Source organism: Empidonax traillii, unplaced genomic scaffold (assembly GCF_003031625.1).
Source record: "Empidonax traillii isolate 1590-97213 ecotype Southwest subspecies unplaced genomic scaffold, ASM303162v1 scaffold85:size1451899, whole genome shotgun sequence".
NCBI lineage: Eukaryota > Metazoa > Chordata > Aves > Passeriformes > Tyrannidae > Empidonax > Empidonax traillii.
The window spans coordinates 110969-124839 of record NW_020955278.1 but is presented as its reverse complement, the minus strand read 5'-3'; positions in this window follow the sequence as shown (position 1 = coordinate 124839).

Below are 13871 nucleotides of genomic sequence, written 5' to 3'. Positions count from 1 at the left end.
GACTCATTCAAGTGGCACCCAATAGAGCAACTGAATTTTATTTGGAAACCCACTTAGGGCTTAACAGTTTTGGCAGTATAACTTTCCCCTGGCTTTGGGAGATTTTTCTACAGCTTTTTGCCATGTAAATGTGCCCACTGAGTGATTCAGTTAGAAATTTCCATGAGAATACACCCTGACAGCAAGAGCCATAGCTATGCCCCAGCATGCACGTTCTCACAGGATGGGCTGAAAAGCTTTCTGGGAATCGCTTACCATGCAATCTGATTACTTAAACCTTTTCCTTTCTGCATTAAATTTGCAAGGTGAGCATTTGTTTCTAAGTATACCTTGTTGGTTTTAGCCACTGGTAGTTTGAAGCCATTTTCCCACTGATATTGCCTTGATTGATACACACTTAGGGCTCTTCCCACGTAGAACCTCAGTGGCATTTTCTGTGCTGCTCATGATTGTCATACTTTGTTCTTAAACAGTAGGAAGTCTGTGGTTTTATTTCCTCCGAGATACCACCCTTTTTAACATTTCTGTGAAGGTCTGAAAAGTTTCTTTTACACTGTCTGGTACTTAATAGAGACCTTTTTCTTCTAGGTGACTAACTTTGCCATGCTTTTATGATGCTAAATGGTATTAAGATCTTATGTAGTTTGAGAGTTTATGTCTTTTTAAAGTTAGTTGCAGTTTGGCTTCTTGATGTCTGGTATCCTAGTTTTTATCTTCCTACATAGAGCTACTTATACGAGCTAAGTTTTCATAGATGAGAGGTTTGGATACTGACTCCTTTGGGAATTGGCAGCTGTGGATATAATTGTGTGAGGAGCGATGGGGAGCTGGAAGAACTGACAGACTGAACTGGGTGAGAACTGCTGAATTCAGGGGACAGAACTGAACATTTTATTTGGGCTTAGAGTGGGTTGTCTGAAATGGCGTAGAGAAACCAACAGATGAAGAAAAGGAGGAGTGGTTTTGTTGAGAATCCTCTGATTATTAACTGTGGGGTTTGGGCTAGCAGAAGTTCTTATGGAGGAGAATGACAACTTTCTTCAGTATTTCATAGTTGGGAGGAAATAAGTGACATTGGCTGAGCAGCAATTTGTTGGCTATTGCATATAAACTTATGAGGAAACTACTTTTTAGTTTGCATGGGAATGGTATGCCAACTGAAAATAGTCGGCATTGATTTAATTAGTCTTCAGGTGAATCTAAACAAGGCAAGTAAACATATGTCTGGGTTTTTATTTGTTCTTCTAGGAAGCTGTGCTTTTTCTGCCATTTCTGATGGTTTCCTGCTGCTTTGTTCCCTGTCAGGGCTACTTGGCCAAATCCATATCCAGGTGTGGCCTGTGTTGTACCTGAATTGGATACTGATGTGATTCTGTACATGTATATATGTTAAAAGAACATCAAAAGCTGTTGCCCAACTTATTTGAGACTGAGAAGTTAATGGTAACAGTCTAGAATGCCAAAGAACACTCTGCAATATGAGAAGGAGGGGACTTTCTGTGTTTCTTTCAGCGTCATTCAGGCATAACCCAAAGGTGTCTGGCTATTCTCAGAAGATCAGAATTTAGATATGTTTGGTTCAAGTGTTTCTCTTCTCAACTACTTTTTCACATCGTTCACGTGAATCTTAAAACATTTTCAGCCATGCATGAATGTTCTCTTTTGTTACTGTTGCTGAAATCTCCACAGCAGTGTTCAACGAGGTAAAGCTTTCCTGAAAGTAACTTGAAGTATATTTTCATTTAACCTTGTAGGAATCACAGTTTAACTCCTATATCCATGAATTTCAAATTTAAACTCCAAGACCTGAGTATATTCAGTCTGAATGCTTCTTCAGTCCTTTCCAGAAGTGAAATTAGTGTTTGGATTTGGAATTAGACTCCATGAGCACTTCAGACATGTTTGGATTCTTTCTTTTTTTTGGTTAATGTCCACTTCTTACCATGCTGACTTTCAGTTCTAATTTACTGCCTAACCCAATTTCAATAAATGCTTTCCACAAACATAATTAGTAGATGAGTGACATATTTATACCGATCAAGGTAATCTGTCAAAATGTGTTGTCATGGTGACCATAAGGCCAGAGAGCTTTGTGAGACAAAATTAAATATTTTATAGTGTTTTTGAGAGTGGTCACAGATGCAACCCATGACATTGTATATTTGTTTTGCTTTATATTTTTTTCTTTTTTTATGAGGGAGAATAAAACCCCTTTGTGCTTCCAGGTATAAACCATAGAACAACGACTGGAGGAAGCTTTGTCTAAGGCAAGTCATTCTCTTGCTGAGCTTTTAGTCTCAGAAATTACCCAGTGCTATAGAGGGGTTCCCTGGGACCCAGTCCAAGAAGGGCCACTGATAAGTCAATTCATTTGTTATTTTGAATATTAGTTCTACAGCTAAGGAGAAAGACCCTCATTTATGTTTGCTTCCAAAATTAAAAAAAAAAAAAATATGTGGGACTTTCTTCTGGAGAACTATTTTACAAGAGTTGTTGCCAAACCACACAACTAATAAATAAACAAAGGAAAAGAAACATCCTGCTAATGAAAAGCTGTGCTACCAAATGTCATCAAAATGGTGCTTCAGCAATGATGAATTTTGCAGTACTAAATCCAAGGACATAAATTTTGTTTTCAGCATCTACAGATTATTTGGAAGCTCTCATTTCCATTGTGAATTTAGTATTCTGACTGCCATCACTTCCATTTGATTGTTGCTCTTTCATTAAAAAAAAAAGTTTTTAAAATGGACATTATTCACTATCTTGGTCATCAAGAAAAGTGCCATTTAACTATGTATCACCATAAGTGAAATATTTTCCTTTAGTGAGAATAGTGACAATAAACAATATTATTTTCTTTTTTTATATAACAGAACCTACACGTCTGTGCATTGACTGAAGTAGGACGCTGACAACATGGCTATGACAGGAGAGATTCAAGAGAAACTAATGAAATCTTAAATGGAAAAAAATTTGCTGTTGGGTTTGGTGTTTCTACCCTACATGGATTTTGCAATAATACTCTTTGCAACATTTATTTTGTTTGATACTGTCCATAGATGCTTAATCAGCTCGCTTTCCTGCCCTCTGCATTCTCTTCCAGTGAACATTTGTCTTCAAACCAAACCTCATTTCCAATAGTAAATTACCCAGTTCTGTGTAATTGCCTAGGGGTGCCCTCTATATTTTTTTTTCTCTTCTGTCTGACAAACCCCAAAGAAAAAAATTTAATCCCTTCTCTCACTGATACCTGTGGCACTACATTCCTGCCCCTATGATTTTCAGTCTGGGAAAAGAAGCCTAGTTTGATGCTTTTCAGGGCACCAAATTATTTAGCACAAATTTATATATCTGATTTTCTGTTGCTCCAAGCAGAGATACTTTGCATAATCACAATTTGCTTTAGGTACATCTTATATTATAATAATAAATTCTAAATGTTTTTTTTTTCCTAATTTCTAGAGGACAGTAATTTTTTAATACTACAGGTGAAGTTTGAAAAGAATAATGTTGTACCCTTTAGGAGCTAATTTTGTAATTGCAATTAAATTCATAGTTACTCAACAGTTTGTGAGAAGTTACAGAGCAATGGTAAATTCACTGAGTAAACCTGCTGGGTTAATAAGTCATAAATGTAAATGGGTACTTTAGTGTGCTGTTATCATGGACTCACAGAACAACTAAGATTGAAAAGGACCACAGTGGGTCATCTGGTCCAACCTCCCTGCTCAAGAAGAGTCATCCCAGAGCAGTGACACAGGATTGTGTCCAGATGGTTAAGGAGTGTAGTTTGTTGTTTATTTTACAGTTTGAGTGCTGTTTCCCGGGTATGGTGGGTGTGCCATGGGAAACTCACTGTACAAGGAGGGTGGAAGAGGAAGAAGGTGTGGGTAGCTTGATATGTGCATGAGAGGAGTTGGTTGCAGCTAAGGATCATATCCACAAAAGAGCTCAAAAAGAGGCTTATAGTGGGGAGGAAAGCAAAAAGAACATTTGGAAGAGAACAGTCATGTTTAGGTCCCTCAGACCAGGGAAGTAGCAGGTGGAGCTGCCCACCTGCTTTTTGTGTGCCCTTTCCATTCTTTCTGTCACTTCTACTTCAGTAGTATCTGTAGACTTTCAGATTAAGGTGCAGCCTCACTCTGCTAGTTCCAGGTGAGCTGCTGAAGAACTTGTTCTTGTAAATCCTCTCACTGCAAGGCAGAGTGTTTGCCCTGGCTTCCTGGAGACACAAATGATTTTAATGGAGCTGCTAGCCCAGAGAAATAGGTTTCAGGCACTGTACCTGGGGTCTAAAAGGTGGAGAGAAAGGACTGGGGATGAAGACCAACAGAGAAGAGGTAAAACAACTTGCCTAGATCATGAAGAGTATGTCTTGATTGCTATTTAAAAGTAACAGCAGAAGGAAATACAAAAATAAGAGCAACTTATACAGACAAACTAGATCGAACAATCTTCAAGCTAGCAAGCTTGGACAGTGATAACTTTGCCTCTGTTTCCCTCATATACCTTTAAAATAAGAACAAGACAATACTTCTTGACTTTTCAGAATGAGAAGTCTAGTACCATCTGATGGCTATTATATGATTCAAATAATGTTGCTTTGTCTGGGACAGCAATTACAAGAGATCATCGTATATTCGAGTTTAACTTTATATGACCTCAAGCAGCTTTCAGCAAAAGCAGCAGAATCTGTAAAGACAAATTCCACACCAGAAAGAGAGTAAACAAGCAGAACACAGCAGTTCTTATAACCATGGCATCCTATTGCATTTTCATCAAAACTGAAAGAGCTACAGAGCAAAAAAAAAAAAAAAAAGCCAAGGAAAGAAAACTCTCATGAAAAATACGAGGAGCAATAAGAAAGCAGGCTGATAAAATAAAGTATTCTTTAAAATAAGCTACAACACAGATATATATACAGAGGGCAGAAGAGATGTGACACACAGGCTTTTAAGAAACAGACAAGGAATAACAAATGTGCAGTGTTTTGCCCTGAATAAATTAATTTGTCAGGAGCTTCAAGAGTTCTCAGGATTGGTTTTTTGTTTCGTTTTGTTTTGGTTTTTGGAAAGAAGGTTGTTTTCACAAAAAACACTGTGTGTGCATAACAAGTCATCTAAATCGATGTTGTACACTGTCTTTAGGCAATTATTTTCTCTACTATTTGTCAAAGGCAAGAAGTAAAATCCGAGCAGTTTTGAACTGCTATTTTGTTGTAATTATCTTTGCTTTTAAAAAGCTACTGTGATTTATGATGCAAAATCAGTGCTTCGGGGTTACTTTCTGGCATTCATTATATCAGAGAGAGAAACAATTAAAACCCAGGTACATAAGAGACTGGTAGATGCAAGAGCGTGCAGTGCAGCCTGAAATTAATTTGAAGATGGAAGATTTATATACGCGCTTTGTGCACTTGAGGGTAAGCGTTAGATCTATGGGCTGCCATCTGAGCCTCCTCTAAAACTTCATTAGAAACTTTGCCAGCGTTGTCTGAACAGTCTTGTTACACACTGTGTGTGTCTGTGTGTACAGTGTCTGTGTGCTCTGCTTTCTAAGGTAGCAAATTCGCAGGAGACAAGAAGCTTAATGGTGCTCCACAGAGTGTGGCTCAGGGGGAACAACATTAGTACTGCTGTCCAGAGATGTGGAAAAAAAAATGCACAGCAATAAGAGATACTAAAAGTAGTAATTGAATCTGCTCTTAGGGTTATGTTTTTCTGAGTTCCTCTGTTTGGAAGGAGCCAGCTGTGTGATTTCCATTAGTAGCCCTTAAGAATTTTTACAGCTTCTGGATTACTGCCAACATAAATCCCACTGAAAATGCTGTAACTGTAGCTGTCATCAGCATCCTAGCCTATAATATCCATACTAGTTTATTTTTTACACTTGACCCACCTCCTCTGTCATTCCTGGTACATGGCACCGATGTCAAGTTGCAGTCTTACAAAAATAAGGGAGGCCACAGATTTCTTTTCATTGCCTTTACTTGAATGTTAGAATATTCTTCAGTCTGGAGTTTAAGGGCATGAAATTAGCCATGTGTCACTAACCTTTATTTTTAAAAAAAATGCTTTATTTCAGGAGAAGATTTTTTTGTACAGAAGTCAGAACAAGAAATAGTTTGAAAACTACTTTCCCCCCCTACCCTCCCGGAGTACTTGACAAATTGAGAATGTGAGAAAATATTCACAAAGATTACTTTTAGTCATTAAGAGGCTAAACTCTCTAGTTTGCAAACACCTCTCAGGGACAGGTCAGAATAAATTAAAGCAAGCCCTGTTTTGACTAAAAGAAGTATCCTCTCTCTCTTTTGCATTCTCACTCTCTTGTATTCTCACTCTCTTTTTCTTGCCATTGGATACAGAGCTATCGCAAGAGAGCTCTAGTCTCCAAAAATGTAATTAATTAGTTGTTGAAGATGGGTTTGCTTCAAGTGGTGCAGTAGGACAGAATTATTCTATTATTCTGTTTCTCTCTAACTTCACTGGGAGTACAGATTGTGATGTTCTTATTTATGATTTTCTCCACTCTTCTAAGTATGTTTCTGCATTCCACCTTAGCCATGCACACTTCCACAATTTAGGAGAGAAACTAGCTATTTAAATATGTTAGTCAAAAATAACACAGTACTTTTCCTCTGGCGAGTATCCTGAAGATGTTTTGGATAATTTGGAGAGCGCTCAAAAGGAACTACATGTGCATTTCAGAACACCATCTTGATTCCCTTCCATACAAGTCATCACTAAAATAATTTTGTAGCCGTCTGTACATCTTATCTTTAATTTCTGGTGGGTACTGTTGGTAGCCTGCGCATTTCTGTACACTTGAATCCATTACTAATCAGTTTATACTCGCTGATTATACAAGCTGCTTTTCATAAACTCCAGGACAGCTTTGAGAGCTGATGACATCAAAATGAACCACAGCATTTCCTTTTGATGTCAGCTGTCCCACCACAACTTGTTGGATCAGTGTTCTCTGCTTGTCTAAACTAGGCTTCTTTTTGTCCATATTTTAGTATTCTCTGATTTTTTTCTTATTTAAAAGAATATCAGCAGTAAGAGATCTCAGAAGTCCTACTGGTCCATTATGCACTCCATTTACTAAGCTCAAAGAAGAATATTATTTTACTAATTTAATAAATTTGTGTCAGACTTTTGTCTTACCTTGTTATCGTGTTGGATACAAGAAGAATACTGCTGAATCCAATTATATCAGACTTGCATAATGATGATGTACGATTGGCATCTGCTTTTCTAAAGCCCTGAATGCAGGCAAAATAACTCACCTCCTTCTTCTCATTTAATATCTGATTGACTGATTTCTTTATTCTGATCTTTGGTTAAGAGATTCTGTGTTTCTTGTAGATGGATTTGCACACTGAAGGGATTATGTACATTGAAATTCAGGTCAGTAATGGGTTGGATTGGCTTTTTGTGTTATGTGACCAAGAATTTGAGGAGACTGCCATTCATAAGGTAGCACAGGTTTTCCTTCTATAGCTGGGACTTGTTACATGCAGTTTATATGTTTGTGCCAGACCTCCACCAGAAGGTAAAAGGCAATCTACCAGGAAAAGGCAGTAACTTCTGACATTAAATCAATTCTAAAACTTTCTCTCTTCCTATGGTTTTTAAGCATAAATGACCAAGTTCACTTTATAAATATTTTTTGGAGCATATTCTATATGGGAATATCAGCCATTAAGCTGGATGACGTACAGATTATTAGTGAGCCCTGTTGTCCTATTCTCCATTCTTGTAATTTTATTTTTAGTTTTACATTTTTAAGTGATCTTCCAATACTTGCAGTCCCTGTGAAATGTGTCCAGGTGAGTGTATTCATTCTACTTTTGTTCATATTCCTTTCTTTGCTCTGCTCTGCTTTGAGTAAGAGAACACCACTTTAAGCACCACTTCATCTTTTGCATATCTGTGTGTAACTCAGCCAACACTTCAGAAATCCTTTATCTTTCCATATTTTTTTTCTGACTGAAGATAGTTTTTGCTCTGTGTTGCTCTAACTTGCTGTTTTCGTAAACCTATTTCACTTAGACTTCAGGCTTTGTCTTTCTCCTGTGATCTTGTCTGTTGGCATGGATCATAAATGTCCATTTTGACATGGACACTAACTTCTGCTTCAGAATGACTTCCTGGAAGTTTGAGTCTCTATTTAATGTATGGTGAGAGAAAAAAAAAAAAGGTAAAGAATTCCAACAAGTACTCTTAATTCCATTTTCTCTAGTAAGACATGCACCTCTTCTTTCATGAACATAATTGAATTCTAAACTATACCATTTCACACCACTAGAAAATTTCAGAGCAAGATAGTCCCAGGGGTCCCCTTCTAATAAAAATTTCTTTCAACTGAAGACTCATTAATCAAAGCTCTGAGAATATGAAAATATGCAAGTCCTTAGCACTGACAGACAGATTCCGGTTTTAATTATTTGGAAATAATTTTAATTTTTTATGGGTGGAGATATAGATGATAATCCAAGTAGAAAACGAAAGTTGAAATACAGCCATGTTTATGCCACAATGAAAACTGAGCTTGGGTGTTATTTTCCAGTGAAGTATGTGTACGCACACACCTGTCTACACCAATGAGATTTCCCTCCCGTTTTTGTGTGTATGGACACCTTGCCCTCTCTTTTCTTAACAAATAAGTAGTTCCACTTCAGAGTGGTACCATTTTATTGCATATCACAAATGGGAGGGGAAAAAAAAAAAAAGAAAAGTGAATGCCATTCACTGAAATAATATTTACTTTGTCAGTTTGAATAACATCTGCACTTGCTGCTTCAGTCTTTCTACCCGTGTTTGACCTCCATTTCCTCTCCTATCTCTACTGATGATGAGTTATTATTTAAGCTCTAAACACAAAAGTCTATTACTGCTTTTGACCTTGGTCATTCACGTATCTTCTGTATCAAGGTCTCGCACTTACCTGTCCTCTCATAAATTAAACTGGATTTCATATTTATCAGCTAGTCAGAAATATAACTACAGCACGACTGGCTCTTGACTTTTGACAGACATTAAATAATCTATAATGAAAAAGGCAAACCATTTATACAAAAGACAATATGAAATACGTTCAATTATAGAAGGTCTCTCTTTTCCTACCTTTACCTTTTGGATGCCTTCCTATGAATTTGATGGAGGTTCTCGGGAACCAAGAAAATGTGTAACTTACAGAAGCAACATTTTAGTAAAAATATACAACTGCCAGGTAATGCTACTGGAAGCAGGTTTTCCTGCTGTTAGTATTTCTGGACTTGGAAGCACATTTCCGAAAAACAGACATCAACCCTAGAGTTCTGTCAAAAACTGTAGCTATTGTACCAACTGGAATAACCATGAAGCTATATGGCAGGAGGGCAAATGGAAAGAGGGAATAGGTCAGGGAAGTTTTCTAAACTGTGAGGATGAAGTGCAGGAAGATATAAAAATGTCCATCCTCAAAAATGTCCATCTTCTTAATAAAGCCTGAGTAAGGTGACTGCTGTTGTGGGAGAGGTGTCAGAAGAAAGACAAGATCTACAGAGGAAACTTCAGGCACATAAATCCAGATATTTTCAGACAGGACTGTACTCCATGTGTCTGCAGTCTCCCCTCCAGGTATCCAGTGGTTTGGACATTAGGGTACAAGCCTGGTCACTGATTTGGTCTCTCCCAGGCAGAGTAAGCTGTGAGTCTAAGTCATCTCTAGATCTGTTGCAAAGTATGTGAGGGGCCCCATGAACAAAACTCCTTCGCCTCCCTTTCCTCCCTGACTCCCAGCCCCTGAAGTGGGAGAGAAACATCTAAGCAATATTAAGTAAGGAGACCTGGAAATTGGCATTAGTCCCAAGTTTTTGTATCATACAAGTAGCTTTCCTTCTTAGTTTATTAAGGAAGTTTGTACAAGTGATGATCTCTCAGGACAGCAGACAATTGTTCTGCTCTACTTGCAATGGGCAAGTAATGTACTCACAAAGGTTTATCCTGGAAAATCACCCATCCTCTTTTTGGAGTTCCATAGAACAGGTCTGTAATGTTCATGTGAATGATTGAAAGCCATCTTTTGAGCATGCTAATGTGATTTCATACATTAACTTGTCTCTTAATAGCAGTAGAACTGTGTTTTCTGTCACCCAGGGTTTATACATTTGCTTTAATAATTATAAGAGCAGGCCATTTTCTAGATAATTGCAAACATTCCCAATTCACATTTAAGTTTATGCATAAGGACATTATAGGTACTGTAAATTTTATGCTTTATGAAAGATGCAAGATTAGTCTGATATGTGTCTTTTATGCACAGCCGTTGATTGATGTGCCAGAGACTAATAAATTGTGTCTGAGAAGTTTCACTGCAATCTGATTCCCATTCATTTGCATATGACTTCATTTTCTGAGCAGTGTGAGAGTGAAACTATGTCTCAGTAGCATTAAACTGACCTAAATCTGACATGGAGACATTAATTCTGGGAGTTGGCAGAGCAGAAGTATATCAGCATCACTGATGGTAGCGAGAAGACTCAGGTATATCTGTGTGTGGAGCAACTGATCTTGTAGATAATGCAAGAATAAGGCATAATTTGGCTATTATAAAATTAGAAAATACTTTTCATCTTATTCTCTGAATTCTGATGCTATTTCCATCTGTTAAGATGCGTTAGGCCATGGTTTCTGAAGTGCTAAGATGCTATAGTGAAAATCAAATCAGAAAAATACACAGGGCAATTATCATTTCTGATTCCAGAGAAGGATTGTTCAGAGTGCAGTAAATAAATCCTAGACACAAGTATTGGGCAATAATGATAAAAAAAATCTGATTATGTGAACACTGTAGGAAGCAGAACTCATAGGGGTAAAAGAAAAATTTGATCATGTATCTTAAACTGTGTCATATAATTTATGTCAAAATGGTTGAAATTTTCACCAGAAGTTATATTATTTTTATTTTCAAAATTTTAAATGTTTCACCCTGAAACCTTAACGAAGTTTTAAAATTTTTTTTTTTTTTGCAACTTTTCAATGATATAGTGGGGAAAAAAAATTGACAAAAACATCTTTCAGACATTTAGTTTTAGGTCAGTTTGACTAGGCTGACTCCTGTAGTCAAAAAAGAGATAGCAAAGAGATAACAAATGAGAGAATCCTCCAGAAGTTATTTCTGTGCATTTTTATTAGACTTTGGTTACTTAAACAGTTAAAATCTCATATGACTACTGAATGTGTTCAAACTATACATTTAGAATGACTTCATTTTAGTAGATTTTCTCTTTAGTGGAAACAGCTCAGTGATATCTGCCACGTTCCAAAATACTTATTAATACACAAAAAGTCTTGAAAGGATAGCATCAATAATATAAGAACACTTTATTTGGTGATACAATAATATGTAGATAATTATCTGAATTACTAGAACGAAGTCAAAAGTTGGTATAAAAAGTGACGGAAACTAAATCACTTTAATAACAAGAAGGTCCTTATAACTTACTTATAACTCGTGCTGCAAATAGTACCTTTAATTAATATGATTAAATTGTCATTTGAATACCAGTATCCTTTAGGGTAGGTCCATATCTTTGCAGAGAAGCTGCTAAAAATAAAACCTGCTTTGTGAGAAGGCTTTGTAGTGTTGGGTCTGGAGTGTCAGTGAGTAAGAAGGACCATAATTATGAAATCCATTTCTAAGGCCACAGTGTTCAGCTTTTACATGGTGTTCATTTAATGGGATGAAATGGCTGTGCATCCTAAAGCTCTGTTTCTGTATCACATTTTCAAAGGTGAATAATCTGTCACACTTCTCTAATGGTCCCTCCTGCCAAGGGGACCACATGCTACTCTGAACAACTGTAAACTCAGTTGTGTTAGACAGCAAGTTTGCCACTGTACTTCTCCTGCAGCCTTATTTAAGTGCTGAGAGTTTTCAAGGCTTCTCATTTAACCATAGCATGCTTTGAGCTAGAGCTGACATTCTAACTGCTGGCAAACATCTATTACTTACTGAGGTTTTCTTCTTTCTTTCTCCTCCCAGTCTTTGTGTATAACATTCTTAAGACTTGAATAATTCGGTTGTAAAATTTAGTTATGAATGTAAAAAAATGTATGAGGCTATGACTGGGCAAAGTTTGGGCAACTCTTGTAATTTCAGTGTAAGGACCAATTCAATATTGTCCATTGGTATGATGAACAGGAAGTGAGTTAAACTTCATGCAGTAGTTTTATGTAAGGAAACTATCTTAAATGATCTGAAATAACTATTCGTGCTCACCCCACTGCAGTTTCAGTTTTAACATCATTTGGTTCTGTTCAGACAACTGCTGAAAGTGTAACTCATTCTCTTGTGTGTTTAATTTTGATCTGTAACAAGCAGCCACCCCTCACCTTGTTAAACTGTGCACTGATTTACATATGTTCATGCCTCTCCAGTTCTGAGTGAGAGATAGCAGTGTTTATTAAAAAATAACATATTTGTCCTTCCTCAAAATGCAGTTGCCATTGAATTGTTATTTTTAATTTTTTTTTCACATTATAACCATACAACCCTTCTCGCTGGTTTTCAGCGTAGTTTTACCAAATCACCTGTCCATAAGGAGAATTTCCAATTCCAGTTATTACCTAGATGTTTAGCACCAATGAATAAGCAATTAATTCTCTTATTCTTTTCCACCTCTGTAGAAAACATATGTATCACCTTGAGTCTGACACATATTTTTCTTCCCTCCCGCCAACAGAGTAAGCAGGTGATGTTTAAGAAGGAAACAGGAACTGTGGGACAGAAACCATCAAGCACAACCTGTACTTACAAAGCATAAATTATTGCAAGAATTAAAAAGTCTGATTGCAGAGAAGGGTTGGTCAGAGTGCAGTAAATAAATCCTAGACACACGTATTGGGCAATAATGATAAAAGACATCTGATTATGTGAACACTGTAGCAAGCAGAACTCACAAGGAAGAAAAGAGCTGGTATCATTTTCCAGACCAGAAAAAGCTTCATTTAACACACTGCCTATAAAGGGGACATTATTTTATTACAGAAATACATGCTTGAAATGTGAGGAGGAAAGTGTTGTCTCCTATTTACACCTAGGGCAGAGAAAGGTGACAACAGTTGTCAGAGATCACAGTGAGTGGGACAGGGGGAGTCTTGCTTTTCTTTGATAGAGTATCCTAAGAAAAGTGAACCCCAGGAATTCAGTCATCTGATGGAAACAGATACCAGAAATCCTAACTTTAAACTAGATAACACAGCTCAAATGTCACACATTGAAGACTTGCAGTAAAGTGCTCTGAAATGAGATGCAGACCAGAATTGTTAATAGGAAATATTCAGCGAGTGTATTTATGAGAATCATAAATAACTCACAAACAGGGAGGAGGGAGTGAAATTAACCAAATCAGCAATTGGTTATGAATTATTTGCTGGCTCTTAAAGGAGAATAACAAGGATCAGGGTCTCCTCCTGTCTCAACAGAAAGGTGAAGTGTGGTCGGTCAGCACAGACAGCCTGGGGACAAGAGCTGTAAGAAGAGCAGGAGCTGTCAGAGAGTTATTCCAGTCTGGTTTATTTGTGTGGGACATACAGAAATACCCAGAAAAATGGAGAAGGAAGGAAGTAAAAAGGGAAAGATGAAAACAAGCAAGCCAGAGTAAAACAAACTCAGACCAAAACCCTTGGAATTATTTTCAAATATTAGAGAGTTTTTTTTTTGTTTTTTTTTTTTTTTTTGGGGGGGGGGGTTTGTTTGGTGTTTTTTTTTTTTTTTTACGTTTTAGCTTTAGTGTCCTTTCACTTCATGAACTCCAGAAGGGAATGCTCAATCTAAATCTTGATTTTTGGGCAGGTGGGGTCAAATTCCTTCAAAAT